General features: G+C 39.3%; 1 protein-coding gene across 7 annotated transcripts in view; it reads left to right on the top strand.

Annotated features, from left to right (window-relative positions):
- LOC116268620 (ADAMTS-like protein 3) overlaps window positions 1–12,527 on the top strand; it is a 128,850-nt gene that overhangs the window by 40,554 nt on the left and 75,769 nt on the right. Inside the window, exon 1 of one of the 7 annotated variants that reach the window (XM_031668423.1) lies at window positions 10,558–10,717. The exons of the other annotated variants lie outside the window; for them this stretch is intronic. The gene's annotated coding sequence lies outside the window, so the exon portion shown is untranslated. Of the gene's footprint in view, window positions 1–10,557; window positions 10,718–12,527 lie in introns of those variants that run through there. 7 annotated transcript variants of the gene reach the window in all.

Raw genomic sequence — 12,527 nt, 5'->3', positions numbered from 1 at the left:
TGAATAACAGTGGCGAAAGTGAGCATGCTTGTCTTTTTCCATATATTACAGAAAAGGCCTTCAGTTTTTCCCCATTCATTATGATACTAGCTGTGGGTCTGTCATATATGGCTTTCATTGTGTTGAGGTATGTTTCTTCTCTACTCACTTTCTTAGGATTTTTCTCATGAAAGGATGTTGAATTTTATCACATGCTTGTTTGGCATTAATTAAAAATATCATATGGTTTTGTTCTTCATTCTGTTGATATGATGTATTACATTGATTGATTTGCATGTGTTAAGCCATCCTTGTATCCCTGGGATAAATCCCACTTAGTCATGATGAATGATGTTTTAATGTGTTGTTGAAATCACTTTGCTAATATTTTGTTGAGAATTTTTGCATCAGTGTTCATCAGGCCCTGTAGTTTTCTTTTTCTCTTTTTGATGTGTTTTTGTCTGGTTTTGGTATCAGGTTAATACTGGCCTGACATAATGAGTTTGGAAGTATTCTCTCCTCCGCTGTCTTTCAGAATAGTTTGAGTAGGATTGGTCTTAGATCTTTAAATGCTGGTAGAAACCATCAGTGAAGTCATTGGGTCTCAGGCTTTTCTTTACTGGGAGACATTTTATTATGGCTTTGATCTTGTTAACTTGTTATTGGTCTGTTCAGGTTTTGGCATTTTTCATGGTTCAATCTGGATAGGTTGTATGTGGCTAGGAATTTAGCCATTTCTTCTAAATTTTCTAATTTATTGATATTTAATTGCTCATAGTAGCCACTAATGATCCTTTGAATTTATGCAGTATCAGTTCTAATGTCTTCTTTTCCATCTCTGATTTAATTTATTGGGGTCTTCTCTCTTTTTTTCTTAGTCCGGCAAGAGGTTTGTCAATTTTATTTATCTGTTCAAAAAACCAACTTTTTGGTTCATTGATCATTTGCATTGTATTTCTTCTATTAATTTTGGGTTTGTTTGGCTCTTAATTTTGTAGCTAAGATGCATTGTTAGGTTGTTTACTTGAAGTTTTTCTTCTTTTTTGATGTAGGTATTTATAGCTATAAATGTCCCTCTTAGTGTTGCTTTCACTGTATCTCATAGGTTTTGGTACATTGTGCTTCCATTTTCATTTGTTTTAAGGAATTTTCAATTTCCTTCTTAATTTCTTTATTGACCCACTTGTCATTCAGGAGCATATTGTTTAATTTCTATGTATTTGTACATTTTCCAAAATTTCTCATTACTGATTTCTAATTCCATTCCATTGTGGTCAGAAAAGATGTTTGGTGTCATTTCAGTTTTTTTGAGTGTTTTAAGACTTCTGTAGGGCCAAACATACAGTCTATTTTTGAGAATGATCCATGTGTTGAAGAGAAGAATGTGTATTCTGCAGCCATTGAATGGAATGTTCTGTAAGTATCTATTGGCCTATCATGTAGATTAAATTGGATGGTTCTTTGTTGGTTTTCTGTCTGGAAGATCTGTCCAGTGTTGAAAGTGGGATGTTGAAGTCTCAAGCTATTATTGTATTGAGGCCTATATCTCTATATGGTTTTAATAATATTTGCTTTATATATCTGAGTGCCCCAGTGTTTAGTGCATATGTGTTTACAATTGTTATATCCTGCCAGGCATGGTGGCAAGCACCTGTAATGCCAGCTACTTGGGAGCCTGAGGCGGAAGAATCACTTGAACCTGGAAGGTAGTGGTTGCAGTGAGCCGAGGTCATGCGATTGCACTCCAGCCTGGGCGACAGAGCAAGACTCCACCTCAAAAAAAGAAAAAAAAAAATTGTTATGTCCCATTTCTGAATTGACCCCTCTATAAATTATATAATGACATTCTTTGCCTCTTCTTACAGTTTTTGCCTTGAAATCTGTTTTGTCTGATATAAATATAGCACTATTACTGTTTTTGGGGTTCCATTGGCATGGAACATCTAGCTCCATCCCTTTATTTTCAGTCTCTTTGTGTCTTTACAGGTGAAATGTGCTTCTTGTAGGTAGGCAACAGATCAGTGGCTCTTGGTTTTTCATCCATTCAGCCTTTCTATGCCTTTTGATTGGAGAGTTTAGTCCATTTACATTAAGTGTTACTATTGATAAGTAGGGACTTACTCCTGCCATTTTGTTATTTGTTTTCTGTTTGTTTTTCAGTCTTCTCTTTCTTTTTTCCTTCCGTCCTGTTTTCCTTTTAGTGCAGGTGATTTTTTTTCTGGTGGTATGAGTTAATTTCTTGCTTTTTATTTTTTGTGTATCCATTGTATAGTTTTTGATTTGAGATTACCATGAGGCTTGCACATACTATCTTATATCCCATTATATTAAACTGATGACAACTTAACACATTGTGTAAACAAACACAAAAAGAAAACTAATGAAAACTCTACACTTTTACTTTGTCCTCTCACTTGTTAACTTTTTGTTTCTCCTTATGTTTTATTGTACTATCCTGGCGTGAAAGTTGTTGCATTTATTATTTTTTGATTGGTTCATCATTTAGACTTTATATTTAAGATTAGTTTTGATACCACAATCACAGTGTTATAATATTCTGTGATTTTCTGTGTACTTACTATTACCAGTGAGTTTTGCACCTTCAAATGATTTCTTCTTGCTTATTAACATCCTTTTATTTCAGACTAAAGAGCTCCCTTTAGCATTTCTTATAGGACAGGTCTAGTGTTAATAAAATCCCTCAGCTTTTGTTCGTCTGGGAAGACCTTTATTTCTCCTCAATGCTTGAAGGATATTTTCACTAGATATACTATTCTAGGGTATAAGTTTCATTCCTTTAGCACTTTAAATATGTCATGCCACTCTCTCCTGGCCTGTAAGGTTTCCACTGAAAAGTCTGTTGCCAGACGTATTAGAATTCCATTGTATGTTATTCGTTTCTTTTCTCTTTTTGCTTTTAGGGTCTTTACCCTTGATGTTTGGGAGTTTGACTATTAAATTCCTTGAGGTAGTCTTCCTTGCATTAAGTATGCTTGGTGTTCTATAACCTTTTTGCACTTGAATGTTAATATCTTTCTCTAGGTTTGGGAAGTTCTCTGATATCCCTTTGAATAATTTTTCTACTCCTATCTCTTTCTCTACCTCCTCTTTAAGACTAATAACTCTTAGATTTGCCCCTTTGAGGTTATTTTCTAAATCTTGTAGGCATGCTTCATTATTTTTTATTATTTTTTCTTTTGTCTCCTCTGACTATATTTTCAAATACCCTGTTTTCAGGCTCACCAATTCTTTCTTCTGGTTGATCAGTTCTGCTGCCGAGAAACTCTAATACATTCTTCAGTATGTCAATTGCATTTTTCAACTCTAGAATTTCTGCTTGATTTTAAAAACTAATCTCTTTGTTAAATTTATTTGGTAGAATTCTGAATTCCTTCTCTGTATTGTCTGGAATTTGTTTGAGTTTCCTCAAAACAGCTATTTTGAATTCTCTGTCACGTATCTCTGTCACTCCAGGATTGGTCCCTGGTGCCTAATGTAGTTCATTTGGTGAAGTCATGTTTTCCTGTAGATGTCCTTCAGTGTCTGGGCATTGAAGAATTATGTATTTATTATAGTCTTCACAATCTAGGCTTTACAATCTGTGCCTGTCCTTCTTGGGAAGGCTTTCCAAATATTCAAAGGGACTTGGGCCCCAAGCCCAGTAACACTGTACTTCATACACACTCGTAGAGATATCACCTTGGTGATCTTGGATAAGATCTGGAAGCATTCTCTGGATTACCAGCAAGACTCTTATTCTCTTCGTTTACTTTCTCTCAAACAAACAGCATCTCTCTGCCTCTGTCTCTGTCTCTCTCTGTCTGTCTCTCTCTCTCTCTCTCTCTCTCTGTCTCTCTATCTGTCTCTCTCTCTCTCTCTGCTGAGCCACCTGGAGCTGGAATTAGGGTGATGCAAGCACCCCTATGGCCACCACCACTGGAACTGCCCTGGGTCAGACCTGAAGCCAGAATAGCACTGGGTTTCACCCGAGACCCACTGCAATCACTATCTGCTTACTGCCTATGTTCACTCAAGGCCCTAGGGCTACAGTCAGCAAGAGTTGAAGCCATTGAGGCTTATGTCCTTCCCTTCAGGGAGGCAAGTTCTTTCAGGCCCTGGGCATGTCCAGAGATGCTTTCTGGGAGCCAGGAATTTAAGTCACAAACCTTAAAAATCCACCTGGTATTCTATTCCCCTGTGGCTAAGCTGCCACTCAAACCATACAACAAAATCCTTCCCCCTCTTCCCTCCCCTTTCCTCAGGTAGAGGAGCTCTCCCCATGGCCATCACCACCAGCAGTCCACAAAGAGTTCTGCCAGGCTATCATTGCTGATCACTTAATGCCTAGGGGCTCTTCAGTCAGCTTATGAATGCTGACAAACCTGGGACTCACCCTTCAGGGTAGCAGGCTCCCACCTCTGGCCCAGGGAAGGTGCAGAATGCTGTCCAAAAGCCTAGGCCTGAACTCAGGGACCCCTGAAGCCCACTAGGTACTCTATCCACTGTGCTGAGCTGTTACGTGAAGCCAGCATGTCTCAAAGTCTCACCCACGGCCCATGGCATACTACCTGGATATCACTTTTGGTTATTCAGAGCCCAAGGGCTCTTTAGTTAGCAGATAATTAATTCTGCCAGGACTTGGTCTTTCTCTTCAAAGCAGTGGGTTCCCTTCTGGCCCAGGGTGTGTCTAGAAATGTCACCCAGGAGCTAGGACCTGGCATGGGGGCTTCACGACTCTGCCCAGTGCCCTATCTGTGGCAGAGCTTGTATCCAAGATGCAAGATGAAGTACAAAGTCCTCTTGACTGGTGTCTCTCCTCCTCTCAAGCAGAAGGAAGGAGTTGCTTTCATTGCTACAAGCTGCGCTGCTTGGGGTTGAGGGAGGGGTAGTGCAAGTACTTCCCCAGCTGCCCCATCTGGTGTCTCACTAGGTCACACACTGCCCCAGTCCACTGGCTGTAACCCCAGAACACCATCAGGCTTGCCTAAGAATCTGAGTCCTTCCTAGACTGCTTTTCAAGTTCAGTTAGGACCCCATAGCACTTTAGCCCATGGCAGCGAGACTTGCTGAAACTCAGGCTCTGGCCACTGGAATAGGCACTTCCCCTCTGGCTAGGGCTGGTCCAAATGCTCCCTCTGTGGGTGTCAGCTGACTTCAACACGGTTTCGCTTCCCACTGTGACAGGGCAGCACTGAATTCAATGCAAAGTCCCCCAGTTGCTGTGTTCTCCCTCCCTGAAGTGCGCAGATTCTCTTTCCGTGCCATGCAGCCACTGCCAGGGAATAGGGAAGGGGTGGTGTTGGTGATTTAAGACCATCTTTTCTGCCTTCTTCAGTGCCTTTTTCAGTGATATGAAGTTAAAAACAGGTACTGTAATGGCTCACTCAATTTTTAGTTCTCATGAAGGTGCTTTTTTGTTCACAAATAATTGTTAAAATTTAGTTTTCCTGTGATAGTGGGAGTGGGGGGATGATCAATGTAGCCTTCTATTCTGCCATCTTGCTCTGCCCTTCTTGATAAGCACTCTTCTACTGGAATAATAGTGTCTTTTTAGACTGAATCTGACAGTTTACTCATATTTTGACCCATCCACAATATGCCCAGTGGATTCAAATTCATATAGTTCTATCTGTTCCATGTGTTTTAAATTACACACACATACCACACAGGCACACACACACATGCATAACATGAATACGCTTTATTTTCCTGACTCAAAGTAACTGCCAGATGGGAAGAACCATTTCTGCACATTTGTATACCACTTGGTGCTTGGTAAACACTTTTTGGCCGAAGTATAGAGATTTATAAAAGCTTCTACTCTGAATAGGCCGATTTCCATAGCCTTACAAACTCATTTAATCAACATTTACTAAGCATTGCTAAGTTGATTACCCTAGGCACCGGGAATCAGGGACAACTAAGAATAGTTTTCAGTGAGCTCACAGTTTAATAAGGCAGACAGAAGAAATGATGTTTACAGCCATGTAAAAAAAAAGCCCAATAAAGGTGCTCTGTCTGCAGAGCTATGTGAAAATTGAGGGGAAACATCTAAGTCTGCCTGGGTCCCTGGGAACTGTTGCATAAGATGCAGCTTTGGAGGTGCCTCTTAAGAGATGAGTGCGAACTGTGTGGAAATGAGACAGAGGGGTGTTCTAGGAGTGACAGGAGTGTATATAAAGGCACAGATTTGGGAGAGTTTATCAGTCTTGTGTGGCTTGAGAATAGGATGCACTGAGGAAGTGCTGGTAGGTGAGATGGAAAGGAGAGATTACAGCTGGATTGTGAAGGCTTTGGGGTATTGGATTTATCCCTACAGTCATTGAGAGCATGTTGGAAGGTGTTTGAATGGGAAAGTAAAATATAAGGTTTTAGACATATAATTCTGGCTGCAGTATGGATAAGGTATTAGAGGAAGAAGGAATTGAAGCTTGAAAAACCTTGTTAGATGGTGATTGGAATAAAATCAACGATAGAGAATGAAGAAGCAGTTGGGATAGAGAATAGTAAGTGCTTTTGAACAATATTTAGGAGATTTAACTGACATATTTAGCAATTGAATTGACAAGACATGAGCAAAAAAGGGGAGTGTTTTATATTTCTGTCCTGGGAAGCTAATGAAAGAGATGACATTAATTTTAAAATTAATTAGAAAGAAGAAGCATATTCAGAAAGTGACTTGAAAGGGAGAGAAAAATGGCTTATTTTAGACATACGTGTAGTTTGAGAGTCTATAAAGGTATCAGTAAAGAGTTATAGCTCAGAAAAGATCTGCATTGAAGTTATAATTGTGTGAATCATTAACACATATGTGGTAGTTGAAACCATGGAAGATGACTACCGTGATATCTAAAAGTATATTATTGACAGTAGTCCCTTTAAAAATTATTTGAAGGCTTCTAGTGAACCTAAGTCATGATAGTAGCATAGTTATTATTCCTAAATCCCTCATTAAAAACAAAAAGCAGAGCAATTAGGAATGCAAAAGGAAAGAAAAAACAACAGAGGTAATTTTAACAAAAGTAATATAAGTAGGTGAGGCCAAACCACACAGTGCAGACACTGTTCAGAAATGGCAAAATTAGCAGCTGGGCAGCAATAAAAACGAGAAGAGACAGGGCCAAGAGTTGTAGAACACAGATGTCAGCAATAAATAGCATGACAAGAAAATGATCCTACTCTGAGTAGAACCCTCAACAAATAGGTCTGAGACCCCCCAGTCAGCAAAATTGAGGAAAGACTCCAGGTTCCAGAGTGTGATTGGATGCAAGAAAGATCATGCAGAACCACTAAAGGGCTTAAGAAGTGCCAAAGAAAAGTTGTCAGAATTATAATCCAAGTGGAGAGGTAAAGGAAAGAGATGTTCAGATCCTTGGGAGTTGGGGAGTCCAGAGATACAAATCCCAGAATCGTGGCCAAATTGTTGCATATAATACTTCTTTTTAACACCAGAGAAGGAAGCTCTTAAAACAGTGAAGATAACTCTCCTTAAATATTCCCTCCTGCTTATACTTCCTTCCCTAAAAGTACAGAAAACAATCTAATTCATTTAATAGGAGCATCTGCAAACCCTCCAAAAGGATACAGTAAAATAAAAGTATCAATAGCAAAAAATTTGGCCTTTAAACAGATGAAAATATACTCAGTGTTACAAAATGAGCTAAGAGAAACAAAAAGAAAACTGTAGAAACAAAACAGAAATAGAAAATTCAAGAAATGAGATGAATAAAAGGAGAATGTAAAATGATAGCTGATGGTTTAGAAAAGAATTTTTTAAACTAAGGGTAAATTTCTCAGAATGTAGACTAAACACTAGAAAAAACTCAAGAATGACTGGGCAGAGAAAATGTAATAAACAAAATCAAAGGAGGGAAATGATAAGAATCAAAGAGAAATAAAGAAAGATTCAAGTGCAAATAATATATATAAAAGACAAGGAAATAAAATTCAATGAATACAGAGTCCCAGGAAAAGAAAACCACCAAAAATCATAACAGAACAAAACTATAAATGACTCAAATTGCCATATTGAAAGGGCATTCTATATACCTGGGAAAACTCACCCAGAATGGTCAATATCAAGACATACTCGGCTGGGTGCAGTGGCTCACACCTGTAATCCCAGCACTTTGGGAGGCTGAGGTGGGTGGATCACTTGAGACCAGGAGTGCAAGACCAGCCTGGCCAACATGGTGAAACCCTGTCTCTACTAAAAAATACAAAAATTAGCCAGGGATAGTGGCACACTCCTGTAATCTCAGCTACTCGGGAGATTGAGGCAGGAGAATCGCTTGAACCCAGTAGGCAGAGTTTGCAATGAGCTGAGATTGTGCTAACAGAGCAAGAATCCATCTCAAAAAAAGGACATATTCTACCAAAAGATAAAAATATATTTGTGCATCTATGCAAAAGAATCAAGTCACTTATTAGGGAAAGAAAATCAAACTGAAGCTAGACTTTTCAACAATACCACTTCATACTAGAAAACAGTGGAGCAAATATTTAAGATACTGAAGGAAAGAAAGTATGAGCCAAAGATTTTATATCCTGCCAAACTGACTTTCAGATTTAAAGGCCACAGACAAATAGTCTGAAGATGCAAGAACTCAATGTATATTGTTCTCATGAGCGATTCCTGAGGAATCTACCAGATGTCTATAGAAGAAACCATGAGAAGCTTTGGCATAAAGTTGCTGCTTTGTGAATGATAATTAGTGGCACTGATAATGACATCTCCTCTCTCTGTGAGTTGTGGACATTCTCTGATGGCGTGCTTGCTTTAACTTAGCAGACACACAGTCACAGAAGACTTTCCTCCAGAAAAAAAGGGTTTACAAACCATCCTTCCATTAAGGATGGGGAGAAAAAGTCAAATATGTATCATTAGAAATGTCTTATGAGTTGGCAGTTATTTAACCACTTTTATATGAACAAAAGTAACTCACATAGTAGTTTAATAAAAAGCTGACATTCATTTTTATTATGGGAGAAACTCCTAGGTGATGTTTTGACTAGTTAAAAGAGTGATAGTATGGTAATGGTAATTTAGAAATATTTATTCAAAAGCTTATGAAAAGCTTTTGTCTATACTGAAAAATAATAATAATCAGGGCTTTCTGTTAAAAGATGTCATTAAAAGCGTTTTTAAAAATTCCATTTTCCTCCTTTGAAACCCAACGAAAAACCCACTAAAAGAATGAAAGAGAAGGAACACTGTGTCTTCAATGAACAATGAAATGGCCACAATCCCAAACTATAAATTATGAAACACACCTGGCAAAGACCATAAAATCTGGACCAGAATGAGATGGAAGGCTGAGAGCTGACAAACATTTCCTCAGGCACCGAGCAGGATATAGATTTCCCTAGGAGTTAATGTGGCAGTCCTGAAAGGCCTTTTCTAGTTCTTTGATGACAGACTAGATCCTGGACCACAAAGTACCTCAGAAAAAAAACTGAGGATGTCCCTTGCAGAACTGTGATGGGAGACAGAGCTGAGGGAGAAAGCATATTTTTATGACTCCTTGCCAAGGAAGGCTGCCAGAGATGAAGTGGTGTGAAGGAAGGGGTGGGGGGCAGCAGTTGCTGGATTATTACACAGTAAGCCAGTTATTTAAGAGGCTCTTTTATTTGTCTCATCAACTATTCAAATTCTAAAATCTGAAGGGAGATGTGGGTAGAGGAAGTAAGAGTTTTGGTGACAGAATGTTGAAGACAACAAATGGATGTAAATTTCCCTAGCTCATTTCTCCCACCCATGTGACTCACAAACAGCCAGCTGTGTTCAAAGCACCAGCATAAAATCTATGCACCAAAACTAGGGGGAAAAATTGAAAGGGAGGGAGGAAGTCATGGGATGGGGAATGGAGCATAAAGCAAGAGTCACATGGATAACATAACAAAGATTTTCCCCAGAGAAAAGTTCAGACAGATAGGTTCTGTACTTCCAAGGAAGTTATAGTCTTGAAATCTAGGGAAAAAGTGGCTTTAAAGTGAGGTTTGAGTTCAAAAAAAGAGACTATAAGACAACAGAAGGAGATGGAAAGACAACTGGAATAATCAAGAAAAAAGAGAAAAATTTTTTAAATGGCAGATACAAAAATAGCAAACACAAAACTTACATTACAAGCAACAACTGATGAAAATAAAGGAAATGACTGGAAATAAAGAGAGATGGGATACAGACTGGAATAAGTCGTATAAAATTATATGGAAAAGAACAAGGATATAAAATTGGTTTTTAGTGGCCATAATGGATATGGAAGACAGACAAAGGAGATCAAACATAAGCATAATTGATATTTGTTGAGAAGAACAAAACACATGGAACAGAAAAGTATTCAGAGACAAAATAAGGGGAATTAATTCGCTTTAATAAAAGCTTTTATCTGCAAGTCATAATAGCACAGCATATACCACTAACCCTGTGTAAGATGCTGAACCTCATAAAGCAAAACCCCCTTTGAACAGAAAGTCAACCAAATAAACTAAAAATTCTCATCTTCATAGGAGCATTCAATGCAAGAGGACAATGGAGCAGGATCTACACAATTCTAAGGAAAAGCAAGCATGACTCAAGGATTTCCTCTTCATCCTGTGTTCTTCATGTAGAGAGACAACAGAGAGGCAGTCAGAGAATACTGTCTGATAAGCCCTTGAAAAAGCTGTAGGGCCAAGATGAGATACAGAGATGACTCAAAACAGAGAATCCAGGAATGCATAGATCCTGGTAAAAAAGGTGGGAGATGAGTAATGAATTCATTTGTGTAGGATTAAGACTAATCAACTAACAATTGTATTCTAGAACATAACATAAATATCAGAAATCTTGACATTAAATAATAAAATGAAAACTAACTAAAATTTGGAGAGATGAGCTAGATGATATAGTTTGGCTGTGTCCCCACCCAAATCTCATCTTGAATTGTAGCTCCCATAATTCACATGGGTTGTGGGAGGGACCCAGTTGGAGATAATTGAATCATGGGGGGAGTTTCCCTCATACTGTTCTTGTGGTGGTAAATAAGTGTCACGAGATCTGATGATTTTATAAGGGGTTTCCCTTTTCACTTGGCTGTCATTCTGTCTTGCTTGCTGCCATGTAAGACATCCCTTTGCCCTTCCTTCATCTTCTGCCATGATTGTGAGACTTCCCCAGCTACATGGAACTGTGAGTCTATTAAACCTCTTTCCTTTATAACTTACCCAGTCTTGGGTATGTCTTTATTAACAACATGAGATTGGACTAATACAGTAGAGGAAATGTAAGTGTGCTTATTTCCTCATCCTTCTTAGTAGCAAGTCAGTAAATACTCTCCTAAGTCAAAATGTCATTAAAAATAACTATCCAAATCTCTTATTGGTTTATTTAATCTTCTTTATTAACTTTAGAGTGTTCTTTTGGGAATTAATCATGGTTTAAAAAATATCAAACGTTCAACAACTCTAATTTTACTTTAATTTCTTTTTTTCTAATATACCTCATAAAATTGCATTACATTTTTAAGTTGAAATTGCATGTATACACACTGATTATCACTATTCATGTTACTTTATATATGGCAGTTTGGGTGATTTTTTTTAAACTTTCCTTTTTATACGTTTGTATTTCTTGGATACTTTGTAATGAGTATTTAAAAATCAAAATCAGCCATGGCTGGCAAGATGGCCAAATAGGAACAGCTCTGGTCTGTAGCTCCCAGCGAGATCAACACAGAAGGCGGGTGATTTCTGTATGTCCAACAGAGGTACCAGCTCATCTCACTGGGACTGGTTATACAGTGGGTGCAGCCCATGGAGGGCCAGCTGAAGCAGCGTGGGCCATCTCCTCATCCAGGAAGTACAAGAGGTCAGGGACCTCCCTTCCCTAGTCAAGGGAAGCCGTGAGGGACTGTGCCGTGAGGAATGGTGCACTCTGGCCGAGGTGCTACGCTTTTCCCATGGTCTTCACAACCTGCAAACCAGGAGAGTCCCTCGGGTGCCAACACCACCAGGGCCCATGGGTTTCAAGCACAAAACTGGACAGCCATTTGGGCAGACACCAAGATAGCTGCAGAAGGTTTTTTTTCATACCCCAATGGTGCCTGGAACACCAGCGAGACAGAACCATTCACTCCCCTGGAAAGGGGGCTAAAGCCAGGGACCCAAGTGGTCTAGCTCAGCAGATGCCACCCCCATGGAGCCCAGCAAGCTAAGATCCACTGGCTTGAAATTCTCACTGCCAGCACAACAGTGTGAAGTTGACCTGGGATGCTCCAGCTTGATGGGGGGAGGGGTATCCACCATTATTGAGGCTTGAGTAGGTGGCGTTCCCCTCACAGTGTAAACAAAGCCTCTGGGAAGTTCAAACTGGGCAGAGCCCACTGCAGCTTGGCAAAGCCACTGTAGTCAGACTGCTTCTCTAGATTCCTCCTTTCTGGGCAGGACATCTCTGAAAGAAAGGCAGCAGCCCCCGTCAGGGGCTTATAGATAAAACTCTCATCTCCCTGGGACAGAGCACCTGGGGGAAGGGGCAGCTGTGGGTGCAGCTTCAGCAGACTTAAATGTTC

Source organism: Papio anubis, chromosome 7 (genome assembly GCF_008728515.1).
Source record: "Papio anubis isolate 15944 chromosome 7, Panubis1.0, whole genome shotgun sequence".
Lineage (NCBI taxonomy): Eukaryota > Metazoa > Chordata > Mammalia > Primates > Cercopithecidae > Papio > Papio anubis.
The sequence above is the reverse complement of the archived record's forward strand: the minus strand, read 5'-3'. Positions and strand labels throughout refer to the sequence as shown.